This window comes from Xiphias gladius, chromosome 24 (genome assembly GCF_016859285.1).
Source record: "Xiphias gladius isolate SHS-SW01 ecotype Sanya breed wild chromosome 24, ASM1685928v1, whole genome shotgun sequence".
Classification (NCBI taxonomy): domain Eukaryota; kingdom Metazoa; phylum Chordata; class Actinopteri; order Istiophoriformes; family Xiphiidae; genus Xiphias; species Xiphias gladius.
This window is the reverse complement of record NC_053423.1, coordinates 24,366,512-24,387,080: the sequence shown is the minus strand read 5'-3', so window position 1 is coordinate 24,387,080 and position 20,569 is coordinate 24,366,512. Positions and strand designations below refer to the sequence as shown.

Here is a 20,569-nt window from a genome sequence, read left to right as displayed (position 1 = left end):
ACATAAATTTATATTTTTTAGTTCAACAATGGATCAAATGACTGTAATGGGAAATGGTCACTTTTCTGAATTTATTATCCCACTTTGCGGCTCTAAGAAGCTTTTCAGCCTCTTTTAGATCCTAGTTTTGGTTTTACAGCACATTTAAAATTTTGGGGTTGGTCTTCAGTGTTTTCAGCAGGAGCAGCAGCAATCAACTGCTTTTATTAACCAATTTCTGATAAAGCCACTGTCCACTACCTGCTCAGCAGCAAACAGGAGACAGACACAGTCAGAGACCAGCTGGTGAAAATAGTGGAGCATTTTGCAGCTAAACAGAAAGTTTCCCCCAGGAGCTGGTGGAGACCAAAACCGGAGGTAAAAGAGAGGGAGTACCAGACTTAGATTCATCAGGGGGACACAAACACCAGATCCAGATGAATCATCATGTTGCTCTGTGTGTTAATAGGTAGCTTTTTACTAAAATCCTAATAAAATGATAAAATGTAGGGGTTAAGGGTTTGGTTAGGGAATTCCTTATAACTTCTAACTTGTAGCTTGCAAGAAACTTGAGTCAAGAATTACTAAAAATGAAAGATTCAACTCATAATTTTAACCAATGTTTGTTGTCTAATGGGCGGTAACAGTTTCGTTTGGCAGCCCGATTAATGTTCACAACCTGTAGATAAAACCTACAAATATAAATGTTGATTAAATGTATCTGACACATCTGTACACAACGACTTTGTAAATCTTCATTCACAAGCTACTTGCTCCAAAACAGAAACCGAAAAAGGTTTCATTTTAGCCGTTAAGAAATCAACCTTATTTAGCTACACCAGCAGCTAATCTTTGAAAGTGATGGTAAGGAACAGGTAAAAATGAGAAGCCAACGACCTAAATGTTTTTCTACAACGCTCATTGACAATAAAAAGAATGAGAACAAAGAAAAGCTTTGATAGAATATTTGTTAGCATCAGATCCTTGCGAATATAGGTATTTTGCCAACTGTCAACTGGGTCCAAAAAAATAACCAGCTTTCTGAACCAATGCCTATGGCATCGAGCTTTTTGTGGAGTTCTTCTGAATATCCTCAGAGAGCGTAAGACACTGAAACTAAAAATATGTCTGCGTGTTCAGACTGGACTGATTTATGACTAACAAAAGGAGTACGCATTTCACACAAATTACTGTAATTGGGCTCTAAGGGTTTTTAAATACCTTAATTGCCTTCACGAGCTGTGTCACAGCCACTGTTGCTGACCCTGTTAGCAAGTGGGATAATCAATGGACAAAATACAGTAACTTGCCGTTGTTTTTAGCAGCTGTCACTTCTGTCACACGCAGAGGCTTTGCCTCCTTCCAGTCCCCCTTGGGGAGGAGCACCTCACAGTCTGAAAACCTCTGTTCAACCCCCTATTGAACCTCTGCTTTTCCTGCTATGAAAAGTCAGGATGTCTGCTGTGAGAAACGTCCATACGTGTTATTAGTTTTTGTCTATTTTACATCGAAATCTCAGCTCACCTTGATGGTGACCTCTGACAGTAAATGTAGATATCACCTACAGGACCTGTTACATTGATGTTGCACCTTGTACAGTATATCATCAGTTTTTGTAACTTCTATTTATAGCACCTATGGTTCCTTTATAGGTTTTTTGGACGGGGGGAGTTTGTCATTGTCATCTCAAAGATCTTGGATTAGACCGGTCCATCTAATTGTCCTTGAGACATTATTACCAAATATTGAGCTGGACAATTACAACTGATTTGTCATCAACAATCAATAAAGCCGTCAATTTTTTCCAACCTTCCAACTCCGAGCTAACATCATGTTTCTGCAGAAAAAAATAAATCCGATGGTCTTAAAATACCGTTTCACTTGGAATTTGAGTAGTAAATTCCTGTGGAAGCATCATTTAAAATGCATAAGACGACACATATTTCAGGATTACTGCACTGGCTCGAGCATAAAAAAAAAAGTTTCCAAGAGAGAAACAGAAGAAAAAGCAAACATCTCAAAGCTGGCAGGTGAGGATATTCTGAGGTTGGAAAATTTTCATGAACTTTCGAAGGTCTTATGCAATGAGACTGACTGCTGTTTACTATATGTGGGAGTGTGAAAAACCACACATTCTTCCTCGAAGAACACGCACATTCGCACACACACACGCACACGCACACACACACACACACACACACACTCACACAGCGAAACACATGTGCACGACCTAATGAACTAGCCAATAACGAGTGTGTACAAGCTCGTCAAACTGTGTGGTTTTCTCTGTGGTTTATTCTGCGTCCAAAAAGCTGCTGGCAGGCATCTGTGCATTTAAACAGTGGACACACATCAGCACGCCTGATGGGCTCAAATTACAAACAATTTCTACAAACCTCATTGTTTTCTAAGGATGCCCCGTAGCCGAGGCAGGTCGAGCTTTCTGTAAGTTCATGGCTCTGTTTAAAAAGAAATCTTTTAAACGGAGAATACGTCTTTGTGTGGGAATTAATACTCCATCAAAGCTGTTAATTTTTCAGTGAATACCACAAGTTATTGAAGATTCAATGATTTTTTTTTTCTCCCTGAAAAATGGTACTGTCCATTTGATTTGTAATGGGGCCAAAAGCAATGCATTTATGCAGATGACTTGATTTGGCTTAGAAATATTATTAAATGTCATTTCAGTTTTTTTTAATTGGCAAAAAATAAAATTCAGCTTTTTGGATTTCTATTCTGTCCCGACACCATCTATCTATCGTCTGATGAGAAAAAGTAATTAAATGCAGAAATACATGAAATCATAAAATTATCATTTTATCACAAAAGCTAAAGCAAGGTTAAAATGCATTCAGCTTTCTAAATAATACACCATCATTGTATGCTCAAATGTGATTTAACAACTTCTGAGATGTTACTCTAGATGCTATGTCGTCTTTGATGGAGTTTAAACGTGGAAAGTTTCAGATAATAGTTTAGTAGAAAAGTTTGATTGATGATTGATGGCTGGACTTAAGGCCACTATAATCAGTGGTAACATACACCTGGTTAACACACACACACACACACACACACACACACACACACACACACACACACACACACACAAATGCTGAGGAAGGCGGAGCCCGAAACATCCGTGTGTGTAGTGGACTGTTGTTGATGCTTTAATAAAAAGAAAAATGTAAGAGAAAAGAAAGAAGGAGTTTTGTGAGAGCTCACCCTATATGTGTTTGCTCCAGGCTGCTTTCACATGAAGGGACTTCTGCTTAATAGAAGAACAACAAACAGGCACATTCCTTCCTCTGTTTTGCTTAAAGATTAGAGCTTTAGCTGCCTAATTCGAACCATTTAGTTACTTGAGTTGCTTGAGATGAATGGGTCAAATTGTTTTCTTTATTCTGATCAGCCCGGTCAAATACTTATATTTTCCTACATAATAAAGCTGCAGTGTACAGTTAAACCAAAGTGGACCTACATTGTGATTAGTAAAGTTGATTTAATTTTAAAAAAAAGTTGTGTTTGACAGCTGCATAAGTTCTCAATATGAGCATTGAGCCTGCGTCACAGCTTCCCTGCAATGTCTTTTTCTGTCAGTGCTGACTGATGGACACATTGACAACAATTGCCGTGAAGTCGTATTTTTGGGCAGTGAGCGACTAACAAGGCTAAAAGAGTGATGAGTGTGATGCTAATCAGCACCGACCAATCAGCTTCTCGATTTCGTCTTGTTTAATTACTGAGTTCTACACTTTGTTTGCTACACGTGGCCTTAATGTTGATGATTCTCAGTTTCTCCTGACAAAAGCTTTCTCCTTGTGCACTGCGAAGGAAGTTAACGTTAGGATACCGTAAAACTCTGACGATAAAATATCAAACATCTGCATATCAACTGACGCTGAGCTGTTAGTTATGTTGTGTTGTTATTTCATCGTTAGACCGAGCCGATCCAGAGCCGCCGTGTACGCTGGCTACACCTCTGGATTCTCACACTTTAAGCTGCTGATGCCCAGTTGTATTTATTTATTTTTTTAAATTACATTAGAATCCAAATGAGACCATGTGGTCATCTGCAGCTATAGGTGCGCTGTAGGCAGCCTGGCCACATTAACCTCCTGGGGGGCCCCAGGGCCCTATTGACCCCCACTGTATATGGTACGTTTATTATTTCCCAGAAACCAACCACTACTGTAGAGCTGAAATGATTAAGCTCACTGCTCAGCTGATTGACAGAAAATTAATTGGAAACAATTCTGATAATTGATCGTTTTAAGTTATTTTTTCTAGCAAAAATGCCAAAACTCCTCAAACTCAGCATCTCCGTAGTTTTGAATGTAACTCAGACCACGCAAGCAATGTCAGTATGTTCACTTGGGCATTAGGGGATAATGATGGGCATTCCTCACTATTTTGTGACATTTTATCGACTAAACAATCTATCAGTTGTTGAACAAACACAACTGTCAGATGTAATTATGATGAAAATAATCGTTGGTTGCAGCCTTTAAATTCTCCAGTGATGGAATAATACGACCTTGCCCCATGTTTTCTTTGTGTTAATTCCTTGAGAAACAGAAAAAAATGGAAGCAATTTGATCAAATACAACTTTAAAATAAAATAAAGGAGGTCAATATAAACTAAAATAACCGAGGTCTTAAAACTAGATTTTGACCCAGGGTCAGAGGCCACATGATGGCGGATGGAGGACCCGTCATAGTTTTAAATTTTTTTTACAAATTTGCGATTAATCAAATAATGGAGTCCCAGTTGATATGGAGTGAACCTGGGGACTTTGGGGCCCCCAGGGATCTGGGCCCCCGGGGCACTTGCCAACTTTATCCGGTTGGTAATCCAGCCTTGGGTAGTAATCTAACAGTAGAAAATCTAACGTGTTGACAATCAGACAATCTAAAAATATAAATAACCGCCCAACCTTAGTGTGTGTAGTTTCCTGCAGTGCTTTGGGTCATGTCCTGCGTCTTTGCCACAGTGTTGGCGACTTGACCTGAAATGAGTTTTCAAACAAGAACAGCATTTCACAGAGGTGCTCCTGTGAATGAGGAATTTCTGTGACATTCAGGTAAAGTGAGTGGTTTTTAAGACAAAAGTGGCTCCTCATGGATTGCTGGCTAATACTTAAAATCACACCCACTTCCTTAATGACCCGCAGCCCATTGGTTCCATTCAGCTTTCAAAGGCACACATTTGAATGAATCATCCCAGCTCACAGAAACCGAACATCCAGAGGGATGAACTTTTTTCCGCAGACATTTTTGACATTTCACAGACTGAAAGATAAATCAACCATGTGAACCTGTAGCTCGAATCTGCTGCAAGGCTCTACCAGGAGTCAGCTTTGGAGACACGCCCGCTTCCTGAACTCCCAGATATAAGGACACCAACCCTCAAACACACACACACACACACACACACACACGCTTTTTTCTTTTGTAATAAAGCGTCATTTAATAAGAGATGGATATTTGTTGGCTGAGCCAGTCGGAGATGGAGGAAGACGCTCTGGCTGCCAAATCAGTGTTTTCACAGCCTGAATCACAGCTTACCACTGATACTAGCCCAGGGAGGAGCAGACACACAGACACACACACACACACACGCACGCACGCACAGACACACACACGCAAGCACGCACGCACGCACGCAACACAGAAACAAATTATACTGGATACCGAAGCAGTCATGCATGTGCACAGACACAATCACCCACACACACACACACGCCCACATACATATAAACATGTTGTACTACACATACTATGTGTGTGTGACTACATGCTAACACACAACTGAAACTAATTAGAAACACACGCCCCAGCATAGTAGTGTACAGCCCCACACGAACAGCGTGCGATGCGCTGTGTGTTGTGACACCTTCCTTCCATAACCGTCGTTACAGTTTTCTGTCGCCCCTCTGTCGGCTCGGACCGGACGACATAGCCTACGTTGCCCTCGCGCCCCCCACCGCCGACCCTGAGCACCCCACGGGCCTTGTTGCTTCGGAGACGATGAATCGGCCCCCGTCAAAGTCACCCAGGGCTCTGCACCTGCACACTTCTCCCGCATCCAATAGGGCTGACTGCGAGAGGCGACTGCTCACTTACCGTCTGATAAATCCCAGAGCTTGACATGTGCTTCTGTTACAAAATAATCAGCGTTATTTGCTTCATCTGTGAGTGGTGCATACACACACACACACACACACACACACACACACAAGCGGAAACTGACAAGGAGCAGAAATGTATGCAAACACGCAAGTATCCTTCAAAACACACACACATTCACACACACATTCACACACTTTAAAAGTCAGACAGGACAGGACACACGGAGACACACAAAATCGCACAAACGCAGACAGTCACACACACCTGGATCTCTTTCTCTCTCCGCTCTGTCTAGCCTCATGCTTCAACCAATCACACACACACACACACACACACACACACTAAACTGTTCACATTGAGTGCAGAAGAACAACAGTCGCCATCAGAAGGCCTTCTTCTTGGAGCAAAATATCTCCCTCTCTCTTTCTCTCTCTCTCTCTCTCTTTTTCTTCCTGTCTCTGTCTACCCCTCTCTCTCCCCTTCTCAATCACTCCTCCGGTGCAGTTTGGGCTGTTTCCATGGCAACGCGCCGAGTCCCATGGTCGCTGGAGGGAGAGAGCGCTACCCTGCTCGTCCTGCCCAAAAAAAAAAAAAAAAATCTGCTAAACACTCCTTCTTCAAACTGTGGACTACAATCTGCGTGTGTGTGTGTGTTTGTGTGTCTGTGTTATTTCTCCCAAATGATTGGAGTGGCTACCAAAAAACACCATTTTCAGTCTGTGCCTCAGTCTTTGTCTTTGTGAGACACAGAAACAGACTCTTTTGTGCTGTGTTAGATATTGATGATTATAGATTATTGATTTACACACATTTTCTATCTCATTCTGGGCTTGTTACATATATTATTATCCAAATGACGAGCGCAGGAAACAGACGGTCAAGTGTTTAGCGACAAGCTGATCGCAGCTGCATGATTGGACACTCTGAACTGAACTGGATCTAGTGAGGATTTTGATGAAATTTCACATGTTTATGTGGGAATGTGCTTATTATCATCGAGCTGTGTTTTTTGTCCCATGATGGTTTTTGCCCATCCCTACAAAAAGAACATCCTGGAGAAATTATGAACAGTTAATGATTTTTTTTTTTTTAGCCGCCAAATGGTCAAATTTTGTAACATAAAGAGGAATAAAAGGACAAAAAGTATCGGCTCCGGGTAACGTAATTTAAGAAAATGCCATTATCTGCCTAAAAAAGCCCACAAGTGTTAATATCAAACTGATGATTAAGTGCCATTGTGAGTGGTTTTACATCTAACAATAAATATTGGAAATGTTAACGAGTATTTCTTTACTGTACCATAAATGTTTTTAATAATTTCCTGGCCTTTTAGTGCTCTCTTTGTAAGAATGAAAAAAGAAAGAAAGATGGAAAGAAAGAAAGAAAGAAAGAATGTGTCTGTCACAGCTGAAACACGGCTGCAGATTGTCTGCCATCCATTTCATTTTTATTCAATCGTTCATTCAACAGGCAGTCTGAGAGAAAAGGAGGGTAAAAGGGTGAGGATAATGAAAGAGAGTGGGGAAAATGAGATGGAAAGAAGAAGGTGGAGAGAAGAGATAAAGGAGGGAGAAAGGGAAGGAGAGATAAGGGGACGAGGAGAAGGGTGAGGGTGGAAATAAAGCTGAAGATCGGCAGAGAGGGAGGAGGGTGAAAGAAGGAGCAAAGAGAGATGGTGGTAAAGATCGAGAGATATGTTGGAAATCAATGGTTGAAGAGAAGAGAAGGGACTGAGGTAAGGAAGGAAGTAAAGGATGAAAGGAACGAGGACAGAATGGAGGGAAGAGGGAGAGGAAAAGGAAAAAGGTGGCAAGGAGAAAGTGGGAGGTAGAGAAGGAAAATCGAGACGGACGATGAAGACAGAGAAAGAAATGGGAAAGAGAAAGACGCTGCGTAGGAGGGAAGATGAAAGAAAAAGGAGGATGAGGAACAGAGAAAGTGAGGAAAACTGGAGGAAGGAGGGAGGAAGAAGAAGAGGAGGGGAGGGATAAAGAATTAAAGGGGGACACAGGAGGGAAGAAGAGAGCGATGACGGACAAAGAAGGGGAGAAGGAAACAAGATAAGTAGATACAAAAGAAGAGGATAAAGAAAAGAAGGAAGGGAGGAAAAAAGAGAGGGATGAGATCAACATCAAAGGAAGGAGATAAGAGAGGGATGAAGAAGAGGAGCACTAGAAAGATGAGAGAAAGGAGGGAAGAAAAAGAGAAGAAAGGAAAGATGATGTCGTGTCTTTCTTTTTCATAATTCTTCCTCCTCTTATTCCTTTCCTCTCCTTCTCTTCATCAGTCCCACTTGTAATCTCTTCACTCCCTTCTCCCTCCCCCTTTATCACTCCTTCCTTCCTTCCTTCCTTTCCTCCTCCCCTTCTCTCCTTTTCTCCGTCTTCGCTGCCTTCTCATTTAGCGTTTCCCGCCTCGGTCCTCCAACTTCCTCCTCTCCTCTTTCCATCGCTTTTCTCCTGCTTTTGTCTCGTGATCTTCACCCATCTACCGCCTCCCCCCTCCTTCCCTCCTTCCTCTTTGATTTTTTTTCAAAAGCCTCCCAAACTCCTGCGTCCTCCTGCAGTGTCTATTTGTTTGTACATCAATAATTTCTGGTGACAAACGGCGGCCTTTTCATCGCTCACATGCCAGCCTGAAGCCTGACACGCTCACTTTCTAATTTCTTTTCATTTTCCCTTTTTTTGTGGAGCGAGCGGTCGCTTCGACAGGTAGATGTCAAGTTGCTTTTTTCTCTTGTCTGTTGAGATAAATACTCCTCCCCCTCCCGAATAATCGAGACAAAGAAGGAATTCAAAAAATAAGGTAAAATTCGGACTGCTCCGGAAAATAAAATAAAAAAGTAAAGCAATACATAACTGTAATGAAATAAAATGTTTACAACAAACCTCCCAAAAGTTGTCTTTTGGGAGGTCAGTGAACAAGGCGGGGTGTGTGTGAAAACCTGTTTCTGCAGACCTTTTAACTCGTTTTGTTTTTTGCACAGTTAAGACATCAGGGTAAAAGACGCGAAGGGGACAGAAGACGCTGGGGGAGCTTTACTCGATCAATCAAATGAAACCATATTCTTAAGGCAGACAAGATAAAACCACCATGTTGCCATGGCAAAAATGATTAATAGGACCATTTTCTGAGCTCCCACCCCTGTGGCCGGGGTGCGGATAGGTTCAGACAAGTACTTTCGGACGGTTCGTCCGCCCGAACCGTCCGACCCCACGTTCTCTGAGTCGCTGCTCTCTGGTGAAGACCGCCTCGGTTCCGTTCACACTAACGCTGTCATGTAGTTTCCTAAACGTTTGCAGTGCTCACCCACACTGGCTTCCACCACAGCAGGCAAATCCGTGCAAATCAATTCAAATCAGATCAAACTCAAGCACCATTTCGTACAGAGGCAGTTCAAAGTGCCTCGTATCATTGTGAAGCACTGAATGAAAGGTAATCAAATACATACATATGCATATAAAAGCACCGATACGAAGGCCCACATGGGCTTGATTAAGACAACGCTCGACTGAATAAAAAGGTCTTTGGTTGGCACCTCCACAGGTGAACTGTCCCATTTTTTAGGTATGCTAAGTGCTGTCTCACCAGACTCGGAGAATGCTCTGGGCAAGTGGATTAGTCCGAGCCTTATAGTGACTGGGGAGCCTCGTGATAAGACTCGGGGTACACTGGAAATGCAACCCCGGGTCTGGATGGCGGCGGCCGGGAACGTTTTGGTTTTTATACGACAATATTCACTGAACACAGCAGATCGCAATGTGTGTGAGTTAGATTTGTGTTGTGTCAGCATGGCTGACTCTGGGGTATCACGCTCACTAAATATGTCTCAGTGGAAAACCAAATCTCCGAACTGATGGTGCTTCGGGTGACGTGGTTCTGTTCTGAGAGACTGAAAACTCTCCAGGAAACCGTGGCAGTGTGGGTTGGTCTTCAGGTTGTGTGTGTGTGTGTGTGTGTGTGCGTGTACTGTACTGTGTATGTGACTGAAGACACAGTGATACATGTATTCATGTTGTGTATCATTAACTGTAAGTGTGTGTATGTGTGTGTCCCTCCCACTTGTGATAGTAAAGGGAACAAGTGACATCCCATCAGCACCCTTCATGACAACCTCCCCATATCCAACAACACATACACGCACACGCACACACACACACACACACACACACACACACAAACACACACGCATTGAAAATCTGCAGCCAAGCAGAGAAAATAGTTTGGCTGCACATCCTGTACTGCTTGTTTAAGCTCCACACTGAGAAACACCAAACTCTCTCTCTCTCGGTTTCTTTGTCTCAGTGTCTCTTTTTCACTCTATTTTGTTCTCTTTGTCCCTCTTTCTTTCACACACTTCACTTTCTCACACACACACACACACACACACACACACACACACACACACACACACACACACACACACACACACACACACACACACACACACACACACACACACACACACACACACACAGCTCTCCATGTGGACAAAGCTTTCATTCAGTAGGGGTTTTGGTCAAGCGGCTCGGCCTGCTGGTGAAACTCAACAATGAGAGTGAGGAGCTGATCCAGATCTGACTGACTGGTTTTTACCTGGTTTATGGGATGAACTGAGGTCTAATTTGTGTATATTTTTTTTTAACCGCGCCAGGATTCGGCTGAGTGATTTTCATGTTTTGTAGACCTGTTTTTAATCTTGGTTGTTTTTGTTAATGTCCTGCTGCCCGGGTGGTTTTTAGATGTGACTCACTTGTTTGAATGACTGATTTTTTTTGGTAAACCCATGTTGAATGAATGTAAGATTTAGCTCAGTTTATTTTGAGTTGGACTGGGTAATTTCGAGATTGATTTTTAAGTCTGACAAACCAATATTCAATGTTAAATAGCTGAATTGTAGGTCGACTTGTTTTCTTGTTTGCTAGAGCTTTGTTTTTTTTTAAGTTTTAATTGGGGTGGGGGGGGTCGAGGGGTTCAAATTTTTTTTTTACATGTCCTCTCTCCAGCAAGAACAGGGCATTTTGTGTCTGTCTCACCACATTACCGCAGCTTTGTAAAACTCACCGGTAAATGTAAATGGCGATGGCCACCGCTGAGGAAAATGTCACCCGACCTCGTTGTCCCACGTGTCTGAGCCAGAGACAGACGCCGAATCGGAGACGGCAGGACACAACAAATGGTTTTGTTAACTGACTGATGGGTGGTGTTGTTAATAAAGTTAAAACAGCAACAACAACAACAACAAAATGATTGGATGGTGGGTTGGACGGGTGGGTCGCGCTGGGGGCGGTGACCGCTTCGTTGTGACATCATAAAGTTAAGGAAGTCCTGATGGCTCGTTCACTGGCACAGTGTCTGAATACGGGCTGTGTACATTTCTCTGCGGATTGAGTGTTTTGACACTTCCCCAGTGTTTCTACAGCACACAGACCTGCTCTACCATCGAAAAAGACATGGAAATCTTCCTTTCTACAAATACGGGACCTTTAAGTGGAGATCCTGTCTGACTGACTGTTTTTAAATTGTTTTTCTTATAAATCTACTTTTAGATACAAATAGCCGATTTCTGGGATAAAGTTGGCTGACTAATTTTCATGGTGGTCCTTTGTCGACTATCTTGTTTTATTGAAGGCCGGTTTGAGGTTTAAGCGACTTCATGCGGCTGTGGCTCAGGAGGTGGTCGGCGGTTCGATCCCCGGCTCCTCCAGTCTTCGTGTTGAAGCGTCCTTGGGCAAGATACCGAACCCCAAGTTGCCCCCGACGTATCCCTGGTGTGTAAGTGATAGAAAAAAAAGTGCTGTATGTTTATAAAAGGCACCGCGTGAAAGTGGGTTGTAGCTTAAAGCGCTTTGAGTGGTTCATAAGACTAGAAAATCGCTATGTAAGCACAGTCCATTTACCATTTGTATGATTTCGACCGACCCTCTTCGGGTTCACCGCCTGACTTTTAAGTCTGATAGATTTCGGTTTAGATGACTGGTTTTTATGGGATGATATCTTAAATAATAAATAATGTAAATCATTTTCTCATCTTTAACTAACTGGTTTTCAGGTTTTATGCCCGCCTAGATACAGATGACTGAGTTTATAGGTAATGTTGGTTGACTGACTGATCCTAACCTTTGCTTTCTTTTTTCTGAGTTGCTTTAATGTTTAAATGACAGTTTTTCAGTCTGTCTGACTGGTTTACTGACTGATTTGAAATGACTTACTGGATTTTTGGGTTGAACAAACCGATTTTTAAACATGGTCAGACTTTTTGAGGGATGTGTCGCTGACTGAATTTTGGATTTGCAGGGTTCGGTTTGGGGAGTATATATATGTTTTTCGAGATTTACTGACTGGCTGGTTGCATTTGCTGCCTGTTTTTCTGTCTCTGTGATGAAAGTTTAGGGAACAATACAGGACATTTACTGCCAGATTGTGATGCAATCTATGGGTAAGTATGTGTGTGAGTGCAAATGCAGCTTCTTAATGTGATGCAATTATGAATTGAATGTGTGTGAGGTTGAGCCTGTCTATAGATTGTGTATACATACAACGTGTGTGTGTGTGTGTGTGTGTGTGTGTGTGTGTGTGTGTGTGTGTGTGTGTGTGTGTGTGTGTGTGTGTGTGTGTGTGTGTGTGTGCGCATGCGTGCGTGAGTGCAGTATGATGCAATGAGCATGCAGAGCAGCCAGCAGAAAGCAGCTATGCACTCCAATAAACAGATACACTGGCACAGGGGTGTGTGTATGTGGGAGAGAGGTAGAGATTTGAATTTCAATTGAAGAGAGGGAGTACTGTACTACTGCGTATGTGTGGAGTGTTGGTGCACGAGCGAGTGTGTAAACAAGTGTGAAAGAGAAAGACAAAAGTTCTATCGCACATGCAAAAAGGAAAGAATCCTAGCAGGAGGTGTGCTAGAGCAGCAGGGGAGATGAATGCATGTACAGTATATGTGTGTGTGTGTGTGTGTGTGTGTATTGACCAGCTGGTGTTCCACATGTGGACAAGTCCTACAGAGTCAAGAGACTCCAGCAGAGAGGCACGCTCATACAGTGGATCTCTGCCCAGAGTGTGTGTGTGTGTGTGTGTGTGTGTGTGTGCATGTGTGCGTGCGCGTGTGTGTGTGTGTGTGTGCGCGTGCGTGCGTGCGTGCGTGTGTGTAACGGATTGGCGTGCGTGAGGGCCTGCCAGTTGGTGGGTGTGTGATGAATCTGTAATGTACGTATGAGCCAGTTTATTTGTATATGTGTTTATTAAACCACACGGTATCAACAGAGTGCACAGTCTGAACCCTCACAATACAGAGTATAGGTCAGAATATAAGTCAGAATCCAACAGGGAGTCACGTTGTATTTATGTATTAATATAGTGAATCAGGATGTGATTGAATACTGCATGAAATACTCTATCAATACACTGAGCCACACTGCAATTCAATATCGACTGAGTGAGTCAAAACATGATTGAAACGCGATTCGCTGTCAATACGTGTCACGTGCGCGTCTGTTACGTGTGCAGCATCATTCTGCATCGTACGTGGAGTCAAAGCGTGATTCGGTGACTCGGAATGTGATTAAGAATCAAAAAAGTGAGTCGGGATATGGTTCTATGTCAGTGCAGTGAGTCTAAGCACGATTCAGTATCAATACAGTGAGTTGGAATGAAGCAGTATCAATAAGGTGAGTCGAAACATGTTTCACTATCCGCAGTTCATTACGAATACGATGAGTCAAAATGTGATTCAGAGTCAATACGGTGAGTCACGGTGTGATTCTGTATCCATGCAGTGAGTCAGAGTATCGTTTGGTAGCAATACACTGCGTTCAGATAGGATTCAGTACCAACAAGCAAGTTATTTGGTGTTAATCCCTTACACATTTTCTGATCTGAGGCCTGAGTAGTAGTGTTTCTGTACTGTGACCTCTCGTCCTCTCGCAGTACTTCTGCAGTATAAATACTTCATACATGAAACATGAGTATTGGTGGTGTAGTATCTGTTGTTACGGCGCTGTGGTGCTGACCGATACACTGCTTAATATTGGCTGCTAGTGAGGTCGGATACTTACCGTGTGTGTGTGTGTGTGTGTGTGTGTGTGTGTGTGTGTGTGTGTGTGTGTGTGTCCAGAGGCAGTGCAGTGAAGGAGAGCTAATCCAGTAAAGTAAGAGAGAACTGACAGAGTCAGAGGTCATTATCATTCACACACCGCCGAATACAACATGCACACACACTCATACGCGCAGTGCACAATGCTTAATCTGCAACACATCCTACACACACGTACGCGCAGTACACAAACACGCACATCAGATTCTGTTACACTAACACACACACAGCCTTTGTCTTGATATCCATGCTCGTTTACACACACGAAGCTGTAAAAACACTCATTCGCCAATCGTATTCTTCTTCTCTCTGCACCCCCTTCCAATCAAACTAAACCTACAACCCACCCACAGACACACACACGCACTAACACACACACACACGCACGCACACACACCAGATGGGTACTAATCTCCTGTTGCCATAAACAAACACAAACCGTTCGAAGAAGCAGACAGAGAGACCAGTGTGTGTCGGTGTAACTCCTTGTCATCTAACATCCTGTTAATTCTTGCGATGGCGTCAAACAAAACTCCTCTGAGTCCCCCCCCCACCCCCACACACCCAGACACACACACACACACACACACACACACACACACACACACACACACAGGCATTGGCCTCGGACAGAGACGAGCAGAAAAAAAAGCTAATGCTGCACAGATGTAGGGGGGGATTGGAGGCCTTTGCTTTCCACAGTACACAACTGATACTGTAGCTGTACGCTCAGTGATAGACTGTGTGAACACTCTTACATTGGCTCCGCAGTAAATGTCAGATATCAGTCAGTGGGGTCAACCTGTGATATGATGGAGGATTATCCAAAAACAGAAAAACAGGCAGGAAAAACTAGCCTGATGCTCAGTTGTTATTTTTATTTGATTTTCAGTCGTGCTTGCTGGAAACCACTTGTCGTCCTTGTGGCTGTGAGCTCAGTCAAGCAGTTCGGTCACTACAGCTACAACTCGGACTGGCATTAAAACTAAGCTTTCAAAGCCCCAGTTCTCGCCAAGTTAGCCTCTGTTCCAACAGCATCTGTAACTCGATTAATTTAGTCTTTTTTTTTCTCTCTCTCCCCCCATTGGTCTTTCTGAAAGCATCAAACATGTTCCCAGAGGATCCAGTCCACATTCTCGGCCGAGTATCTATCACAGTCGTTCCTGACAGTAGAACCGGAGCACCTCATCATTCAAAACATGATAAACAAAGATGACTTTCTCAACAATGACAGCTCCCTGGAGGCTTTAACAGTGGCTAATGCTAAAGACTTATGCTACATTTACACTATATGTCAGCAGGATGGGAGGAAGAGAAAAACGTCCTGTCGTTTCTGACTTTGGTGTGTTGATGCATTATTCCAGGATACCTACCAGTTGCTAGCCTTTGTTGTCACACCAGAGAAATGGAAGTAAAGCCAAAACACAGCCATTTTTATCACGTTGAATATTTGTAGCAGTTCTTTAACAAGTGAAACCAGACAGAAACAGCGTATAGCTCCTTTTTAATTAGGGGTTGCAACTAACTAATAATTTTCTATATCAGTTATCTGCTGATTATTTTCTCGATTAATTCATTAAATCGTTTGGTCTATAAAACGTCAGAAAACTGGGAAAAACCCATCACAGTATCCTACAGTACAAGGGGACATCACTAAACGTCCCACTTTGTCTGAACCATAGTCCAAAAAAATTGTTGCAGCATTATCATTAATTAGCTGAATTGATTGTATTTTATTACTTTTTTTTATTATGTAACTACGAGCGACAGTACAGTTAATTTGCCACTGGATTGTTGACACTTCTGTACTTCTTTTCATGTTTGAGATACCCTAGCTATGAGGAGTCCCCAACATCTCTGACATGGAATTGTCGTACAACAAGGAAGCTGATGAGAACAAGGATATTAACTAACAAACAAATTAGATCAAAAGTAAAATATTTACAAGACAACTAAACAGAACACAAAACTAACTTCATATAAAAAAAGGAAGGACAACGATCTCCGCACGCTACAAGTCAGGCTGACACAAACGCGCATCCTGGAAGATGCCAGATAGCCTACTGACAGTGGCTGCACGACCACCCCGGTCTTAATACTCCTGACCCTGACGAGCAGGTGGGAGCAGGTGCGCTGCATCACCTCCTGCAGGTGGGCGGTACCTGGAGTAGCACAGGACAGAGAGCAGGACAAGAACAAGAAACCCACGCGGCACTACAGCCGCAATGACATTTTTTTTCCTGTCAGGTTTCTATTGTCGCTGTCTAATAAAAGACAACAACGACAAAAACAAACAAACAAAATAAAGTACAATAAAATAAAATAAAACTCACTATATGTCGCTGTAATATGTCGCTGCTGAATTCGAAAAAAAATTCTTTACGAAACTTAAGTTGCAGCAAATGTTTGGTCGTCTTACTTTTTACTACATGACTGAAACAATTCAGAGGTTCAACCTTGGTGATCTACTATAGGTCGGGGTTGCAGCTAATAATTATTTCATTACGGTAATTCTTTCTTTGATTACTCAAAAAGTATTTTTAATCCACGGAAATACCAATCACAGTTTCCCAAAGTGACATCTTTAAATGCCTAATTTGTCCAAAACCCAAAGATATTCAGATCACATGGACATAAAAAAAAAAGAGAGAAACCGCTTATTCTCATATCTGCAAAGCCCACCTGACTTCTCTAGAGTTTATCGAACCCCCTGCAAGATGGAAACCAGGGAGCTACAGCAATTTTAAATAGATGACTACATGGAATGACAAGAGTCCCGTTTAGCCGTCCACACCCTGCTCACTGACCACCACTGGCTTTAGGGTCATGGGATGATCTGTCAAATCGCTGCCACAACCGGCCTGCTCCACTGTTACCAAAAGGTTACATTGAACCCGCCGACCCCGGAGGAAGTGCTTGGGAAGATATCAAAGTTTCTGTACATGCACCGCTGCTCCGCTGTAACTCTTCACACCCCTCAGGGAAGAATTACTTAGAAAGAATCAAGATGTTGTTACAGAGAAAACAGGCCCCGGCCTCTCAGAGAAGATTAACAAGTGTAATGCTGTACAGATGTAGGCCCAGCACAACTCCCACTCTCTGCTCACTGCACCGCTGCTATGGTGAAGAAAGAGAATGTGGCTGCATGAGTGTAGCGTTCATACAAATGCTGAGAAATCAGCTAGTTTGTACAGATTCTCTGACACTGTGAAGGGAAGCGTCCCTTTGAAGACGTGATAGAGAGTTCATCACATGTCGGGACTTATCTTGACATGAAGTATTAGGCTTTTTTTTTTTTGATTTTTCGGTGAATCTGCTTTCCCTAACCTGCCTTATCCATTTCTACTTCTGCGTATGATTTACTACATTTCCCAGAAAGCCTTTGATCGAACGCAGAGGCAAGTGCACGAACTCCTTGCCTTCAGCCGAGGGAAGCATCTCTTGCCGCAGCAAATTCGATTTTAAAAGCCAATTTTTAAACTCAATAACCTCACTGATACTAAACACAGAGGCACTAGAATCTCTTGGATCATTCAACAAGGCTCAACAGTCAGGATATTTCCACTTTAAAAATGGGCACTACAGTACCCATGAGCCTCAGCGCCCACTGAAATGGAGCTGATACCAACCAGAGCTGTGAAATGAGTTCCAGGAAAATCTAAAAGCTTGGTTGTTGTTATCAAAACAAGGCAATGCAGCATAACTGATGCAGAATTCAAACCGGAATAAAAATGGCTGCATTTAGTTAACAAACTCTACGAAGCCCAATCTACACTGTATGGCCAAAAGTATGTGGACAGCCTTTACTTTTGTTTACTCTTGGTTTTGAGCTTTTCACTGCTGTATGGGCAAGGACCCTCAATCCCAGTGAATTGTACTCTTAAAGCTACAATGATATTTTAGACAACAGTGTTCGTCCGACTGTTTCAATGTGACAATTCCCCCCGGGCAGCTCCACAAATTGTTTTCCCAGTTCAGTGTATAAGAACCTGACTGGTCTGCAGTCCTGACCTCAGCTCCATCTAACACAGAGCCAGAAATTTTCAACCCATCATCAGTGGTTTGCTGTTGTGTCTGAATGGGAGCAAATCCCTGCAGCAGGTTTAACATCTGGTGGAAGGACAGAAACCAGAAGAGTGGAGGATGTTAGAGCACCAAATCACTGCCTATGGCTTTGGGTCGGTGATAAAGTTCCGGTGTCTACACACTTTTGGCCATATAGCCTATTACTTCGTCAGGCCATTAGGGTAAGCAAAAGAACTTTAAGCTGTAAAGTTATCTGACCTCTCTCCTATATTTGTTTTATTAGCTTCTTGTCTAGAAAATTTCTCGCTGTGTGATTATTGAATGTTTGTGCAAATTGGTGGCTCTAGAAAGAAGCACCTGTTCGAACTAAATCCAATGTCTTAGACAGCTGCAACATTTTTCCGCCATGAATGAATCAGATCGAGACATGATACCACGCTGATTGGGATGCATATTATCTGCAAATTTTCAATACCAGTGCTGATTTGATAGCAGAGTTTATGTACCCGAAAGAAAAATGACTTGTGATTACCTGTGACATATGTCAATGTGCTTTTCTTCATTTGAAAAGGGAAACCAAAGTTCTGCTGTTAAATGTCACCTAAACACAAGCAGTCGAACGAGAACTTTGAGTGAATAAAATCATGTAAAACTGGATAAATCTTGATGTGAATTTGGAACTAAGTGATCAAAGAATACAAAAACAATCTAATAATAATCTATTAGACATTCAATGCGAGCTTTGGGTACTTGAGATTTTTATTTTCTCTGTGCAAACGGACACTTTCGGTTGCTGGGTTAGATACCCAGCCCCGCGCATCAAATACGTTTGGCTGATTATCAACACCAAGAATAAATATACATCAGACCGCTAAGAGAACCCAAACATGTGAAGCACTCTGCCAATAGTTGTGTAACAGTGTTCAGGGTGAATTTCTCCTTCAGGCATACAAATACTTGGTCCAGGTCTGACTGTTTCTGTTGTTCCAACCCCTGAGGAGGATTTTTGCGGAAAATTCATGCAGCACTAATGCAAAATAGACTCTCAGAAATCAAGCTCACAAAGGGGGAATCAACAAGGGTAATACTGTACAGCTGGAGCCACGGTCCAAGTCCCACTTCTCTGCGCTGAAGCTAGCAGGAGGGGGGTCAAGTACAGAGTCGACCCAAACAAGCTTCAATCTTCACATGATTATACAACAGGAAAAAAAACAGAAAGAAACTGCTTTAAGAAAAAATGTTGAACTGGCATCAGGAAGAAAGGAAAGAACCCATCAACAGACACAAAAAATCGTCACAAGAAAAATGAACTAATGCAACGTTGCTCTGATACAAGGCACTTTATGGGCTGCGCTGACGTTTCCGTCTCGTCTCTGTTACACCACCTCCATCATCGGGGAATTGTTTGGAAAATCCTGCAGCGCAAATGGATTGCCGGAGAATTCTTCTTGAAATCAAAGTCTCTGTGCTCCTCCTATCCTATTCTTCCCATCTCTTCATCCATCCTCTCCATGCTCGACCCTACTCCGCCCTCAGTCCCTGTTCTCCAGTCTCTCAGTGGGACATCTCAGGTTTCAAAAAGACACATTTAACTGTTCTATTTAGACCTTTAATGGACACTATTGGACTCAAAATACAGAAACGCAGAGGCAGAATTCTGCATAAACCTACTGTCGAGAGATGATTGTGTAAACTGTTCAGGTGTGCAATGATTCCCTGTTCCGTCATGTCTTATCACTACTTCCCAAGCTGGAGGAAAAAATCTTCATTAATGATGTTAAAAGTCTTTGTAGTGTTTGTCTTAACTTGCAAACAGCAGACAGCTCCATGCGACAAATAGCATCCCACAGCTGTGCACCAAAACATATCTGCATCACTAGGACCTCAACACCCTGAGGCGACAAAGATCACCTGAATTTTGGTTAAAATCAAACCAGCTCTATGACCATTAACCATTTTACGTAATCTGGATTTTTATGACGTTATATATCCTGTACGTTGCAAGTTGTAATTTGTTAACATTTTACCTGCATTCTGTCAGCTTGACTGGCTGCATATACACTTAGTTTAATGGTTTATTTCGGGGCATTTAGTACTTATGGCACATTCACAGATACAGACTCAAAGTCTGGAGACGCAGCAGGACACCATTCATTGTTTAATGATCCCGGAGAAACATGCTGATACTGCCCACCACTACTCAAAAGGCGTTCAGTGATGTAACCTGGTTATGCTGAAAAAGGTTGGACTTTACTACAGCTGTCCTGAATACTGCGAAGCTTCAGTGTGAACAGAAGAGGACAGAGAGAGACGAGGACAAAAATCGGACTTTCAACCTTATAC

At 42.5% G+C, this 20,569-nt stretch overlaps 1 protein-coding gene across 5 annotated transcripts in view; it reads right to left on the bottom strand.

The window, feature by feature from the left end:
* Positions 1–20,569, bottom strand: part of LOC120786771 (zinc fingers and homeoboxes protein 2-like) — a 125,579-nt gene that overhangs the window by 48,693 nt on the left and 56,317 nt on the right. Inside the window, exon 3 of one of the 5 annotated variants that reach the window (XM_040122408.1) lies at positions 4,914–4,985. The exons of the other annotated variants lie outside the window; for them this stretch is intronic. The gene's annotated coding sequence lies outside the window, so the exon portion shown is untranslated. The remainder of the gene's footprint in view (positions 1–4,913; positions 4,986–20,569) is intronic. 5 annotated transcript variants of the gene reach the window in all.